This window comes from Bos indicus, chromosome 23 (genome assembly GCF_029378745.1).
Source record: "Bos indicus isolate NIAB-ARS_2022 breed Sahiwal x Tharparkar chromosome 23, NIAB-ARS_B.indTharparkar_mat_pri_1.0, whole genome shotgun sequence".
NCBI classification, from domain to species: domain Eukaryota; kingdom Metazoa; phylum Chordata; class Mammalia; order Artiodactyla; family Bovidae; genus Bos; species Bos indicus.
In genome coordinates this window covers 53799044-53812830 of record NC_091782.1, presented here as the reverse complement: position 1 = coordinate 53812830, position 13787 = coordinate 53799044, and positions in this window count along the sequence as shown.

Below are 13787 nucleotides of genomic sequence, written 5' to 3'. Positions count from 1 at the left end.
TTACAGTTCAACATTCAGAAAACAAAGATCATGGCATCTGGTCCCATCACTTCATGGGAAATAGATGGGGAAACAGTGGAAACTGTCAGACTTTATTTTTTTGGGCTCCAAAATCACTGCAGATGGTGATTGCAGCCATGAAATTAAAAGACGCTTATTCCTTGGAAGAAAAGTTATGACCAACCTAGACAGCATATTCAAAAGCAGAGACATTACTTTGCCAACAAAGGTCCATCTAGTCAAGGCTATGGTTTTTCCAGTAGTCATATATGGATGTGAGAGTTGGACTATAAAGAAAGCTGAACGCAGAAGAAGCAATGCTTTTGAACTGTGGTGTTGGAGAAGACTCTTGAGAGTCCCTTGGACTGCAAGGAGATCCAACCAGTCCATTCTAAAGGAGATCAGTCCTGGGTATTCATTGGAAGGACTGATGTTGAAGCTGAAACTCCAATACTTTGGCCACCTGATGCAGAGAGCTGACACATTGGAAAAGACCCTGATACTGGGAAAGATTGAGGGCAGGAGGAGAAGGGGACGACAGAGGATGAGATGGTTGGATGGCATCACCGACTTGATGGACATGGGTTTGGGTGGACTCCAGGAGCTGGTGATGGACAGGGCAACCTGGCGTGCTGCGGTTCATGGGGTCGCAGAGTCGGACACAACTGAGCGGCTGAACTAAACTGAACTGAACTGATGATCCATTCATAATTGCTTCTGAATTGTTGCTCCTACAAACAATGGCAGGATAAGCATCCTGACACATTCTTCACTGTGCCCTCGTCCCAGAACTTCCCCGGGTTAATTTCTAGGAGAAGACTGAGTCAGGGCCTGTCCGCATTTCCAGTGTGAGGGCAAACGGCCAAATCGCCCAGTGGAGGTGGGCTGCTGGGTCCCACCGGCCCAGGACTGGTTTCCCACACCTCACCTTCGGGGGTTGTTAGCAACACTTCCACCTTTGCTCCACTCCAATAGGCAACAAATAGCATTTCCCTGCTGTTTCCATCACGTGTGTGATATCGGCGAGGTGTGAACTCATGAACGTGCTTCGTTATCAGCAGCCCTGCGCCGCTGGCAGAGACGGCAGAGTGTGCATACCAGGCGCTCGCTCAGCTCCTCACAGAATCAACTCTTCCAACCTCAGGACAGCCTGCACGCGGGTACCTCCTGCCCCTGTTTCACAGAGAATGACCAGGTCTCAGCAAGTCTCACGTGCCGAAGATTGTGGAGCCAAACATCAGTGACCCAGGACTCAGGCCGGGGGGCCCTCGCCCAGCGTGTCGTCCAGCCAGGCTGCGCTTCCGTTCACCTCCGGGTGCAAGCGGGCTACGGATGTTTTAACCCGGGTGCTGTGCTCATGCCCTTTGCCCATTTTACAATTGGGCTGTTTGTCTTTTTCTCGTTAATTAGCCACGACATGTTACATGTTAAGAATAGTAAACTCTGTCTTTTTTGGCTACTGACTTTTTCTCTGTGGAAACTATTTATTCCCACCTTGCAGCCTTCGTTTCTGCTTATACGCAGCGTGGGCACCTGGGCGAGGGGTGGGGTACCCCATACGAGACCCTATGTTCCCAGGACACGGGGCAGGCTGGCGAGCCGGGTGTCAGACGCCGCTGGTGGCTCGGCCACAGAGCCCAGGAGGTCGGCGGTGAGACCCAGGGGGTGGGAGGGAGGGAAGTGCAAACTGATCAGGGACAGGCCCCCCCTCCCCTGGCTCAGCTGCCAAGGCTCTTTTTCTGTGATGAGTGCCAGCCCCCCCACAAGAAGTGGCTTTTATCGCTTGGGATGGTTCCAACAGGGCTAACCCTCTTCTCCTCTTCAGAAACTTAAATCTCCCTTTATTGAAGCAGAGATTAAGCTTTGGTAACAGACTGTCCTCCAGGAAGCGGGGCACGTGTGAAGGAGGGGGTGTGGGGTCAGAGGCCAGGCTGCGCCCCCGCCCCAGGCATGTGGCTGCGTGGAGATGTGTTCCAGCCTCTTGGCCTCAGGGTCCCCGTCAGCATAGGGATGGGATGACCAAGTGACACAGAGGCTTGAAAATGATTGTAGAGCATTGGGCCTCGTGGGCTGTGAGTCTCGGCAGACGGCACGGCCTCCCCTGTCCCCCAGGGCCCGGAGAGCTGGGCTCGCAGAGGAGGAGGGCCCCGTGTGCCCAGGAGGGCTGTGCAGCTGCTCTTGCTAGAGGCCCTGCACTGAGCTGGGACTTCAGCCTGCGCGCCTCCAAAACCACTCTCAGGACAGTGCCTGAGCTCACGAACCCTGGAGGCTGCGGGCCCCTCTGTCTGCCGTCCATGCCAGGGACCCCAGGGCTCGTCCAGAGCCGTCCTGTGGCCCCAGGGGCTTCTGTCGTTCCCTTCGATTACCCGGGACTGCAGAATCGAAATTCACAAAGAGGATCTCAAACACATCAGAACTCCTTCAAGGCAGCTGAGAATGGTGATCCACTCAGTTCACTGTCAGGACCAAGAGGATCCCCTCATCGTCTGATTCCTGGTCAATCAACCCACGAGCACTGGTCACTTCCCAGCCGCCCCTCCGGCCCCAGGCTCTGCTGAGTCTAGCTCTGCTCCTCCTTCCAAAGCACCGCAGGCTGGAAGGACACATAACCACCTCGTCTCAAGCCCCGCTCCCGGCAAAGGAGGAAACGCACAGCCAGGCAACGACCGAAGCGCAGTCCAGCTTGGGTCCCTCTGTGCCGCCTGGCCACGGCGCCCGCCGCGCCCAGTGAGCCCGCCGCACCCGAGCCCCACACCTGTTGATGTCCTCGGTGCCCCCCAAATCCACCGAGAGCACAGCTCCATCCCGGTTTCCCCCAAAGGGAGCCGAGCTGAGGCTGCAGATACCTGCAACCCAGCACCCAGAAGGTGGAACCAGATGTCGGCTTGCCCCACAGACAGCCCCCATCAGTGCCCCCAGCTCACGAGAAGCCCTCAGTCGATGGAGGACAGCGTCCCATCTTGGCAGATGGAAGTCAGGGCTGAGTGAGCACCGGGCAGCCGGGGGCCTGGGCGCTGGGCACCCACCCTCCCCCAGGGCAGTCACGGCGGCCTCAGCAGTGGGCACTGCCCTCCCCCTGCAGCCTGCTCCTGGGGCCCTCCTCCTACTCGGCTCGCCCATGCTCTTGGTGATAGCGCAGCCCTTGGGCCACACGACTGGAGGTAAAACCCATCCCAGCTTTAGGAGGAAGCCAGGAAATGCAGTCCAAACCAGTGTCACCCGGACATAGGATCAGAACAAACCTACAAGGCAGGTCGGAGCGCGCTTCGAGGACACAAACACCAAGGTCAGCTCGTCCGCTCTCCACCAGGGGTTGTGAAGGCTTCAGAGCATTCATGACGGAAACACGGACTTTTCAGGCTGAAAATTCTCTTTGGGATAATGCAGTCCAATTCCTATGCTTAACTGTTGACAGAACTAATGTCCAAGTAGTAGGTTAAGTGACTTGATGGGCTGGTCAATGCAAAAAAATGGCCAGCAATCAGGTGCCTCCAATCACACCTCACACACACACTTCTAATTCTTCTTCATATACATACACCCACCCACATGCACACCTGCACACATGTACACACACACGCATGTTCACACATGTGCAGGGCACTTGCAGGCACCCGTGCTCAGGCAAACATGTAGACACGAATTCATGCTCATACACCACATACGCATGTGCACACACACACACCTCTTCTCCTCAGGCAGGAAAGTCACTCCAGTGACACGCAGACTGGGGAGCTTGCAGAGGGGACCCTGTGCCCCAGGGGCGCCCGGCTCACTTTCAGCTTGGCATTTGACCAACAGCAGCGTCGAGCTGCGAAGTAACTGTGGGTAAAGTGTTGAGAAAAGGCCGGTCCTGGTGCCCAGTGCATAGACCCGGTGCGTCCGGGGAGGTTGGGCAGGAGACCTTGGTGTAGAGTGCAGGGGTCTGTGTCAGTCTGCGGCTGAGACCCCCGCCACTCTTGGCTTGGGGCAGCGGGCTGGCCGTCCTCACCGAGCCCAGGTCCACAGGGGAGCCGCCCCGAGTGAATGAGGTGCTGAAGCTTTGCTGTTGCCTCTGAACCCAAAACAGTCGAGTTCGGTCAGATAGGCAGCAGTTACCACACCCGGCACCCAGCGGCAGGCCCCAGCGGGAGGGAGCCACGCACAGGACGAAGCTGCTGAAAGCCTCTCAAAGCTCCCCTGACGTGAGCCTTGCGAGGAAGAGTCCTCCCTTCCTGGGGGACTCGCATCCAGGCTCCTGACGCGTTCTGTGCTGCAGAGCGGCCTTCCGAGGAGCCGCCAGGCACACCCTCTCCCTGGGGCCCAGCGCCCAGAGGGCAATGGTGACCCCGGTCAGCTGAGGGCTTGACCCGGGAGCGCCCGGTCCGGAGCGCTTCCCTCCCGCCTGGTAGTTCATGGCGAGGCCCTGCAGCTGCTGGAGAGGCTGCAAGGTCGCTGCTCCCAGGGGCTCAGTCCAGCACACGGGGAGCGGTCAGAAGCCTGCCCCCCATGCCTCTGAACCCCAGCCTCACGGCACCACAGGACACGTCTCAGGACTTGCTCAGACACTCGGAGCCAGTGGGGTCAGCCCCCAAAGGCCCCTCGGCTCACACATGTCCTGGGCTCTCGAGGACCATCGGGCCCCTTGGCCCAGGCCGAGCATCACCAAGCTCCCTGTAAACGTTCTGGCAGCAAGCTGAACTCGCTCGAGGCTTCTGCTGTGGGCAGGTCAAGTTCCCTCACTCACAAGCTCCTCAGGGAAGATACAGGAACGGGCAGGGAGCAGGTGGCCACTGCCCACTGAGCCCCTGCGGTCCTGGCCACTCGCTGAGCATTGTTTTAAGCTGACATCTCCGAGCACGCTCAGGCTTCATTTAATCCTCACTCTGACTCTTTGTTATTCCCCCAGTGAGGCAACAGCTGCTGCAAGATAAGAAACTGGACAAGACTGTGGGACTTGAAAGGGTAGGGGCCCCAGCCAGACCCCCCCCTAGGGTCCCCAGGCTCACAGCGGAGCCCCGAACAGCACCCGCGCTCGCTACTCTCACCATCACCCGCCCTGTCCTCACGGGACTAGGATGAGGATCGGGCATATCAAAGCAGACAGAGAGCATCCCACGCCCACAGGCATGTCTATGCAGATGGTGGAAAGGCCTTCTGGACAACCTACCCGCAGAGCTGAGGCAGCATCCACGGACACACACCCCAGGGACGCAGCCTCTAAGGACGCAGCCCCCGTGGACACAACCCACGAGACACAGTCCTGTGCCTACCCCCAGGCAGGGACAGTGGCACCACAGGATCATCCTTGTCGAGGACTGATCTGAAAAACTGTTCTTGCCTCACATTGAAGAGGGCGGGTGCCTTCCCTCCTGGGAGCACCACTTGAGCCCAGCTTCAACTAGAGCACAGCTTTGAAAGGAACAGGTATGGATGGATACAGTTCAGCGTGGCCTCCTTCCAGTGTGTACAAATGGGACAACTTTGCCTTGAGCAAGTTTAAAAACACTCCACGTTTTACTGGAGCTCCAAGTTGTCATCATAATTGGTATTTTTGGAAACAAGTACATGGCTAGATATAACGGTCCAATTTGCTCAGTCTAGAAACTCATCCTTGCTGAGACCCAGGCTCTGTGATAACTCAGCAAATTAAATGAAAGGCTTTAGTCTAGTTACTGAGCATCAGTGACTGCTAACACAACAAAAAGGCGTGCGCCTTGTGACGGAAAACCAACCAACATCTTCAAAGTTGTCCTGAAAAAACCTAATCTGAATCTGATCGAGTCTCTCAATCCAGTGACCAGCTACCAGGGAACATGTACAGAGGAACAGGTTCAAACACCCTGGGAACAGAGTCAGTGAAATCCAGAATGATATGTGAAACTCAACATACAAACATGGCCAGTGTTTCAGCAAAAGAAAGTGGCAGGAAAAAGAGACAGCAAGGAAGGTGAAGGATGGACTTAATCATTTAAAAAGGTTAAAAGACACACGAGCCAATCAAACTGTGTGAGCTTTATTTGAATCCCAATTCAAGTACATAAACTGTGTCTTAAAGTCATGGCTTATATTCCCGACTATGAAGGAGAAATCAGAATATTTTTCTCCACTGAACAAACAGAAAATTGGGCAAAATACAAATAAAAATGTTTTTAGACATAAGATATAAAACAATATGATGCTGATCCCAGAGATGACTCCATCCTTGATTTTTGCCTGAAAGTAAATTTAGAGCAACAGCCAAAGGACAGGAGCAGCGGAGAAGAGGTCCACGTCTGAGCCGAGGCGCGCGGGGCTGAGCTCGGGAAGCGGGGCCTGCTGGGCGTGAGGGGACTGTGCACCGGAGGGTCCGGAAGTCTGCAGGGGCCCTCGAGCCTGGGCGAATCCAGACCATGCACGGGGCGGGGCGGCCCATGCAAGGCTGGACCCAGAACCGAAGAAGAGCTGCAATTACGACGGTTCCCAGACTTCACGGGGCTGGAGAACTACGGCTTCCAACCAGCCGCAGTGGACACGTCTGCTCTAACACCCAGGGCCGTAGGCGGAGATGCCAGAAGTGGCGCGTCTTAGTAACGGGACTGACTGCAGACTAGTCTGCTGCTGCTGCTGCTAAGTCGCTTCGGTCGTGTCCGACTCTGTGCGACCCCATAGACAGCAGCCCACCAGGCTCCCCCGTCCCTGGGATTCTCCAGGCAAGAACACCGGAGTGGGTTGCCATTTCCTTCTCCAATACATGAAAGTGAAAAGTGAAAGTGAAGTCGCTCAGTCGTGTCCGACTCTTAGTGACCCCATGGACTGCAGCCTGTCAGGCTCCTCCATCCATGGGATTTTCCAGGCAAGAGTACTGGAGTGGGGTGCCATCGCCTTCTCCGCAGTCTAGTCTAGAGCTGCCCTAAAAGAGGGCTTAAGAACAAACCCGGTGCGGACTTACAGACATGGGGGTGGGAGGCAGGGCGGGGACAGATCGAGAGTGGGCACTGACGTTCATACACTGCCACACGCAGACAGACAGCTGCGGGAGCTGGGGTAGCTCAGCTCGGTGCTCCGTGATGACCCGGGGCGGGGGGTGGGGTGGGGGTGGTAGAGCAGGAGGCTTGAGAGGGAGCGGATATATGTGTATACATGTCTGATTCACGCTGTTGTACAGAAGAAACGACCACGACGTTGTGAAGCAACAGGCTCCAATTTAAATAAGTAAATAAACTTGGTAAGGGTTAATCAGAAACACATAACTTAATTTTTGAGCAAAACAAATTCAAAAACCCTTTTAAAAAAGAAACAAAATCCAAACACTCAGTGACCTAAAGTTCATGTCCTGCATCCAATTAAAAATTACTAGACATGCCAAAAAAAAAAAATCAGCAAATTTTGACCCATAACAAGAAGGAAAATCAGTCAAAAGAAACAAATCTACAAATGAGAGGCCGGAAACAGCGGACAAGGACACCTAAAAATACATTACACGCATATTTAAAATCTAAAAGGAAAACATGAGCAGGATGAAGAGACAGATGGAAAATATTTTTTAAAAAAGAATCAAATGGGACTTCTAGAGAAGAAAAGTATAGTATCTGTTGGGAAAATTTAACTGGACAATTGTAACATTGGATTAGATATTCCAAAAGAAAGATCAGTGAATATGCAGACACTGCAATGGAAAATGTTCAGACAGAGAGGAAAAAGACAAAATACAAACACACAAGCTCAGCAACCTGTAGGTTAATTGTCAAGTAGTCAAACGTGTGTAATTAGAGTCCAGGAAGAAGACACAGAGCAGGTGGCAGAGACCAGCCACAGGAGGAGCGTCAGTCAGATTGCTGAGAACCAGCTGTTGGCAGTAAATGTTTCAAGTGGCCAGAAAAAGAAAAAACAGATATATATATACATACATCCTATAATTCCTAAATTCACATAAATGTTTTGTTGTTGTTGCTCAGTCACTAAGTCAATCCATCTCTCTGCAACCCCGTGAACTGCAGCATGCCAGGCCTCCCTGTCCATCACCAACTCCCAGAGTTTGCTCAAACTCTGGTCCATTGAGCCAGTGATGCCATCCAACCATCCTCATCCCCTTCTCCTCCTGACTTCAATCTTTCCCAGAATCAGGGTCTTTTCTAGTGAGTCGGCTCTTTGCATCAGGTGGCTTAAGTGTTGGAGCTTCAGCTTCAGCATCAGTCCTTCCAGTAAATATTCAGGGTTGATTTTCTTTAGGATGGACTGGTTGGATGTCCTTGCTGTTCATAAATGTAAAAAAAAAGAAAAGCAAGGTAGCCTGGGGCTGAGGATGGAAAAGGAGGTGAAGTTGACAGTAAGCGTAGGAAGCAGCTTCCCGTGGTGGCAAAAATATTCTATATCTTGATATGACGGTGGTTAGAGGAGTGTATCAGAGAAGGCAATGGCACCCCACACCAGTACTCTTGCCTGGAAAATCCCATGGATGGAGGAGCCTGGTGGGCTGTAGTCCCCGGGGTCGCAAGGAGTCAGACACGACTGAGCTACTTCACTTTCACTTTTCACTTTCATGCATTGGAGAAGGAGATGGCAACCCACTCCAGTGTTCTTGCCTGGAGAATCCCAGGGACGGGGGAGCCTGGTGGGCTGCGGTCTATGGGGTCGCACAGAGTCAGACACGACTGAAGCAACTCAGCAGCAGCAGCAGAGGAGTGTATAAATTTGTCAGTTTACTTGCACCCTTAATATAGGTACATTTTATTATACGAAAAATGTAGCTCAGTAAAAATGACTTTAAAGTAATCTTACATTTTAAGATAATTGAAAATTTGAATACTGAGTATTTAATGTTAAAATTACTATTAATTTTGTAGGTATGATAATGGAATTTGGTTATTTTTTTAATGAATTCTTATCTTTAGAATAACAGTGAAATATAGATAAAATTATATGCTGTCTGTGGTTTGTCTTTTAAAAAATGTAGGTAGGTGGCAGAGAAATGGGAAGGAATAAGGACAGAATAATATTGGCCATCGGTTGGGAGTGGCTAGAGTGGAATCTTGGGTATGTGGGAGTTCATTATCCTATTTTCTTTACCTTTTACAATAAGTATGTGGAACTTTCCAAAACAAAAAGCTTTCTGAAGTGTTCTAAATGCATGAACGATGTCATTAAGTTATTCATTTAAAAATATAAACTATTTAGAGTGGCCAATATTTGGGGGCATAAAATTGTAGAACAATGTTTTCATATTTTTTTAATTAAAAAAAAAAAAAAAACTGGCCATGCTGCGGATCTCAGTTCCAGGATCTTAGTTCTCCAGCCAGGCATGGAACCTGCGGTCCTATGGAGGGAATGCGGAGTCCGACCACTGGGCCACCAGGGAAGCCCCCGTCATATTTCTAACTGCTCCAGAGTCGGTGCTCAGTTTAATTGAGCCAAGATTAGGGAGTTTGATGGGGGCCCTGTGGGATTTTGAAGGGAGTTTTTGAACTTTTGCAAAGATGTCCGGTCTCCATAGGCCCAACTGCCCATGGTAAGCTGTACCCCCAGGATCTGGGACTCCTGGTCAAGGCAGGGGAGGGCTGAGTGGGCCCTGCACACACCGTCTCGTTCCAAGGACACAGCGGGTCCCAGCTGCCGTCTCCCCCATCTCGCCGGATGCTGTGGCAGCAGGTCAAAGGGGCAGTGCCAGGGGTGAGGGGAGGCTCAGACACACCCCAGAGGTCTCCTTCCTGGACAAACACGGGCGTGTGTCTGGTCGTTCGCCTACCTTAAAGGGAAGTGCAAGCTTTCTTGCTCTGCTTTTAAAACTCACAAGTTAAAGGACTTCAGGTGAAAGGGAAGCTGGACTAGAGCTGGACCAGGAGCGCTGCCCTGAGGATGGCTCCATGACCCCAGGATCACGCCCTCACCGCACCGAGACAAGGCCCCCAGGCTTCCTCTCCTTCAGCAGCACCTCCCACGGGGAGTAGGGCTGTCGTGAGCTTCAGGCGGCTCCCCTGGCCTCCATCCTCCCCCCGACTTTCCCCTGCCCCCAGCTGGGGCTGACCCCCGTCCTCACCCCCTTCCCCAGGGAGCCCCATACCCCTCTCTCCGCCCCAGGTCACTGCGCCCCTCCCCGCCCTCCCCACGCCCAGGACCCACCGCCCAGGAGCGGCACCTGCAGCGCAGGGACACCCACCAGGCTTCTTGCGGTCGGGACCCCTGCGGTCTCAGGGACACCCACCAGGCTTCTTGTGGTCGGGACCCCTGTGGTCTCCAGAGAAACTTCCAGCACAGCCCTTGGGCTTCCCTGGTGAGCAGTGCCAGACAGTGCCCGGCCCTCGCTTAAACCGAGTCCCCGGCCGAGCAGCAGCAGGAAGAGAGTGACAGAGCTCAGGCCAGCGAGGCGGGCTCCGACAGGGACTCGTGCCCACCCTGCAGGCTCCCCCAAGGGCCCTGCGTCACCACGAGCCAGCCAGGCCACGGAGGAGGTCTGGGCAGAGCCAGCTCCCCTCCTTCCGCCCTTCCACCACGAGCAAGGCGTGTCCAGGGAGCTGGGCCTGAGCCCTGAAGAGGACGTCAGGCCCCAGCTTTCAGCCCCACCCCGTCCCACAAGTGATGGAGCTCGGATCTGAGCCACGCCTGTGGACTGGGGCCCCAGCACGGCCGCTCTCACAGAGTTAGAGGCCTGGGACCCCAGGGCAGGCAACGTAAGTTCACCTTCTCTTCAGACCCAGAGGCCAAAGGTGGCTCCTGCAGAGGGAACCCGGCAAGAAGCTCACCAACGGTTCCCGGTGTCTGGGGGCAGGGGAGAGTGAGAGAGCTGATTCCCTGGCTCCTTTGGGTCCAGGATGCTGTGTGCATTGGGGCCAGCTCCCACGTCTCCAGCAGAGTCAGGTCCACCGAGTCCCTCACATTCCAGAAGTCACACCCTGAGGTTTAGGCATGGAGCAGTGAAACATCAGGTAACAGTGAGTTTGAAACCCACCGAGGGTTTCCAGCTGTTAGTCTTTGTCGAGAGATGGACACACGTCCTTCCTTTGCCTAAAACCACTTCCAGGAGCCCAAGAAGAAAGAAAGTAAAGAAAGGCTTAGTCTCCGAGTCGTGTCTGACTCTTTGCGACCCCATGGACTGCAGCCCACCAGACTCCTCTGTCTGTGGAATTCTCCAGGCAAGAATCCTGGAGTGGGTTGCCGTGCCCTCCTCCAGGCTCAAGGAGCCCTGGTGACCACTGAGACGTGAGCGCATGCTTTGCCAGGTTTACCTCCTCATTGCCACTCAAGTTCAAGGGCAAGGGAATAAATGGACAAACAGATGGGTCTTTCAAACCCAACACAGTGTTTGGTGAGGCTCCACGGACGGGCATTTATCATTAACCCATCAATGCTGATCCCCGAGGGATTGAAAGTTAGGGAGCAGACGTCTCCAAGCCTTTCTAGGGAACCCACAAACAGCAGGCGTGAGATGCCTGCAGGCTCCACACCGGCCTGGAGGGCGCCGTGCACACAATGCAGAGGGGAGGGCAACCTCCATCCACCTCTGCCTTCTTGTACCGGCAGAAGGGGGAGGACTTCTTGGGAGTAAAAGAATGGTAAAGGTAACACGGGTTCTGAACAGCAGCGCAACACTGCCTCAAGGAATGGCACAGCGAGACAGTCCTTGAGGCAAGGATTGGAGACACAGCAGGGAACTCCTGGCTTCCTAGGGGGCCTGCACCCCAGTACCTGGGGGTCTTTCCAACCTTCCGAGTGGCCCTCTGCCCACCACGGTCAGCGGTGTCTTCCTTTACAAAGCCCTCTCCCCATCTCCCAAAGCTGTCACCCTGAAAATAAAAAAGGTTTTCTTGGTGACAGTCCCCCCTCTCGCCTCACTCCCCTCCTCCCAAACCTGCAGCCCACCAGCAGCCCAGCCCTGAGGCAGGGAGAGACCGCCCCACGGGAGTGATGGCTGGTCCTTTCCCCAGCAGAATGGTGATGGTGGAGGAGACCCTGCTGCAGGGGGCAGGGTGGGGGGCTGCTTCCCCGGCAGGACCAACACTCCTTTGAAGGGGGGAGCCGGGGGGAGAGCATCCACACTTCAACACGCCCCCTCCTACCAGGCCAGGCTGGAGCAGGGGCGAGGGGTAGGATCTCAGGGCTCTGGGAGTTCACCCAAACGCCCAAGTGCCCAGAGGCGGAAATGCAATGCCGTATAATCACCCCAAGAAAGGAGCAGTGCCAAAGGCAATGAGCACAGGAGTCCTTCTGTTGGGCATCATTTTACACGCGCGGCAGGGAGGACAGGGCCCAAGGTCGCTGCTATGCGTGCTGTGAGTGGCAACAGGGCCCAGGGCGTAGGTCTCTTCTTTCCCTTCTGATCAAACCCCCGACACACCCAGCTCACTAGCACTTCCCAGACTAACCTTCCAGCTGGAGAACCTCTGGGGGCCGAAGGGGGAAGCAGAGACAGAGACAGGAGGGGCTGGGGGGCAGCCGGTGGGGAGCCCAGGAAGGGAACTGCTGCGAATCCAGGCTCTGGGTGGCTTGAGGCAGGGCTGTGGCGGTGGCCAGGGGGACAGGCCTGCAGGACTGCCTCCTAGGCGTCTCCAGGGTGGAATTGGGTCCCCTCGCACCTGGCCCTGTAGTGTCTCTGGCCTGCCTTAGACTCTGCAGCAGCCAGATGGCCCACACTTAAAGCTCCCGGCTTACCTGCCCCATAAAACAGGCCTTGGTCCCACCTCCAGAGTTCACACCAGGACGGCACTCACTGCCAACGCTGTCACCCCTGGCTGTTCACCTGCTGCTCTCCTGTTCCAGCCCACCCCACCTCCAGGTCCTGGGGACCACAGACCCCTGGCCTGGAGCCGGCCCCCTCTGGCAGCTGCCTTCAGAAAAAAAGCCATTCCTGCCAGCTCCCAGCTCTCGGCAGGCACGCAATCCAATCTAATCTCTAAAGCAGATCTTTTCCCCAAACACCAGAAACAACATCTCCACGGCCCTGTCATTTTTCGGACCCCATGCTGAATGCCTTTAAAACTGCCTGAAAAAAGATAAGAGAGGGTTGTGTACATTTTCTGCACAAATGGTGGAAAGTAATAAAATAAACATCGACGGGGGTCCCACCTACTCGCAGCTCCGTCGCTTATTTGCAACAAAGGCCGGAAAAGGACGAAGCCTCAGCTTGGTAGGGCAGAGGGTTAGAAGTGCGCCCTCGGGGATCATCCACGCCGCCGGGCGTCCCGCCGAGGTGAGAGGGCCCGCTTTCCCGACCGCCAGACGCCGGTGCCACGGAAACCACAGCGAACGTCCTGGAGCAGGAGGGCCGCCGGGCCGCCCGGGGGCGAGAGCCGTGCAGAGCCGGCAGGAGCCCCCGCCCAGGTGAGGGAAGAGGCCACGGAAGACAAAGAAAGGCCAGTATGAGAACGAGTCAAGGTCATCTCAGGTGCAGCCAATCCTGAGTCCAGACTTTTATTCATTAGAGAAGGAAAGAAGAGAGAGACTGTCCCCAAAACGAGGTCCCGAGAAGGACACGTCGCGCGGCCCCGGTGGGAGGTCACCGCAGTGTCCTGCGCGTGCTCCGCTGCTTGCCCCTCGGCCGGGACGACGGGGGTCTGCGTGGGGGAGCAGCGCCGTTTTCCCTCGCAGAGCACCCGCACACCAAGTGTGGCTTAGGGAGCCCGCGGGCCCCAGCCGCGCCAGGCGTCCCGACAGGTGCCCCGGCCGCGCTCTCGTATGGCTTCCGTGAGCTCCGGGGCGCAGGGGCCCCTCCCGAGCGCCCGCGCGCGGCCCCCGAGCCGAGGCGCACACGCACGCGCGCACACGCGAGGACCTCAGCCGCGCGCACGCCTCCCATTGGCGGGAGGAGGAAGGCGGGGCCGGGCGGACCCAAAACA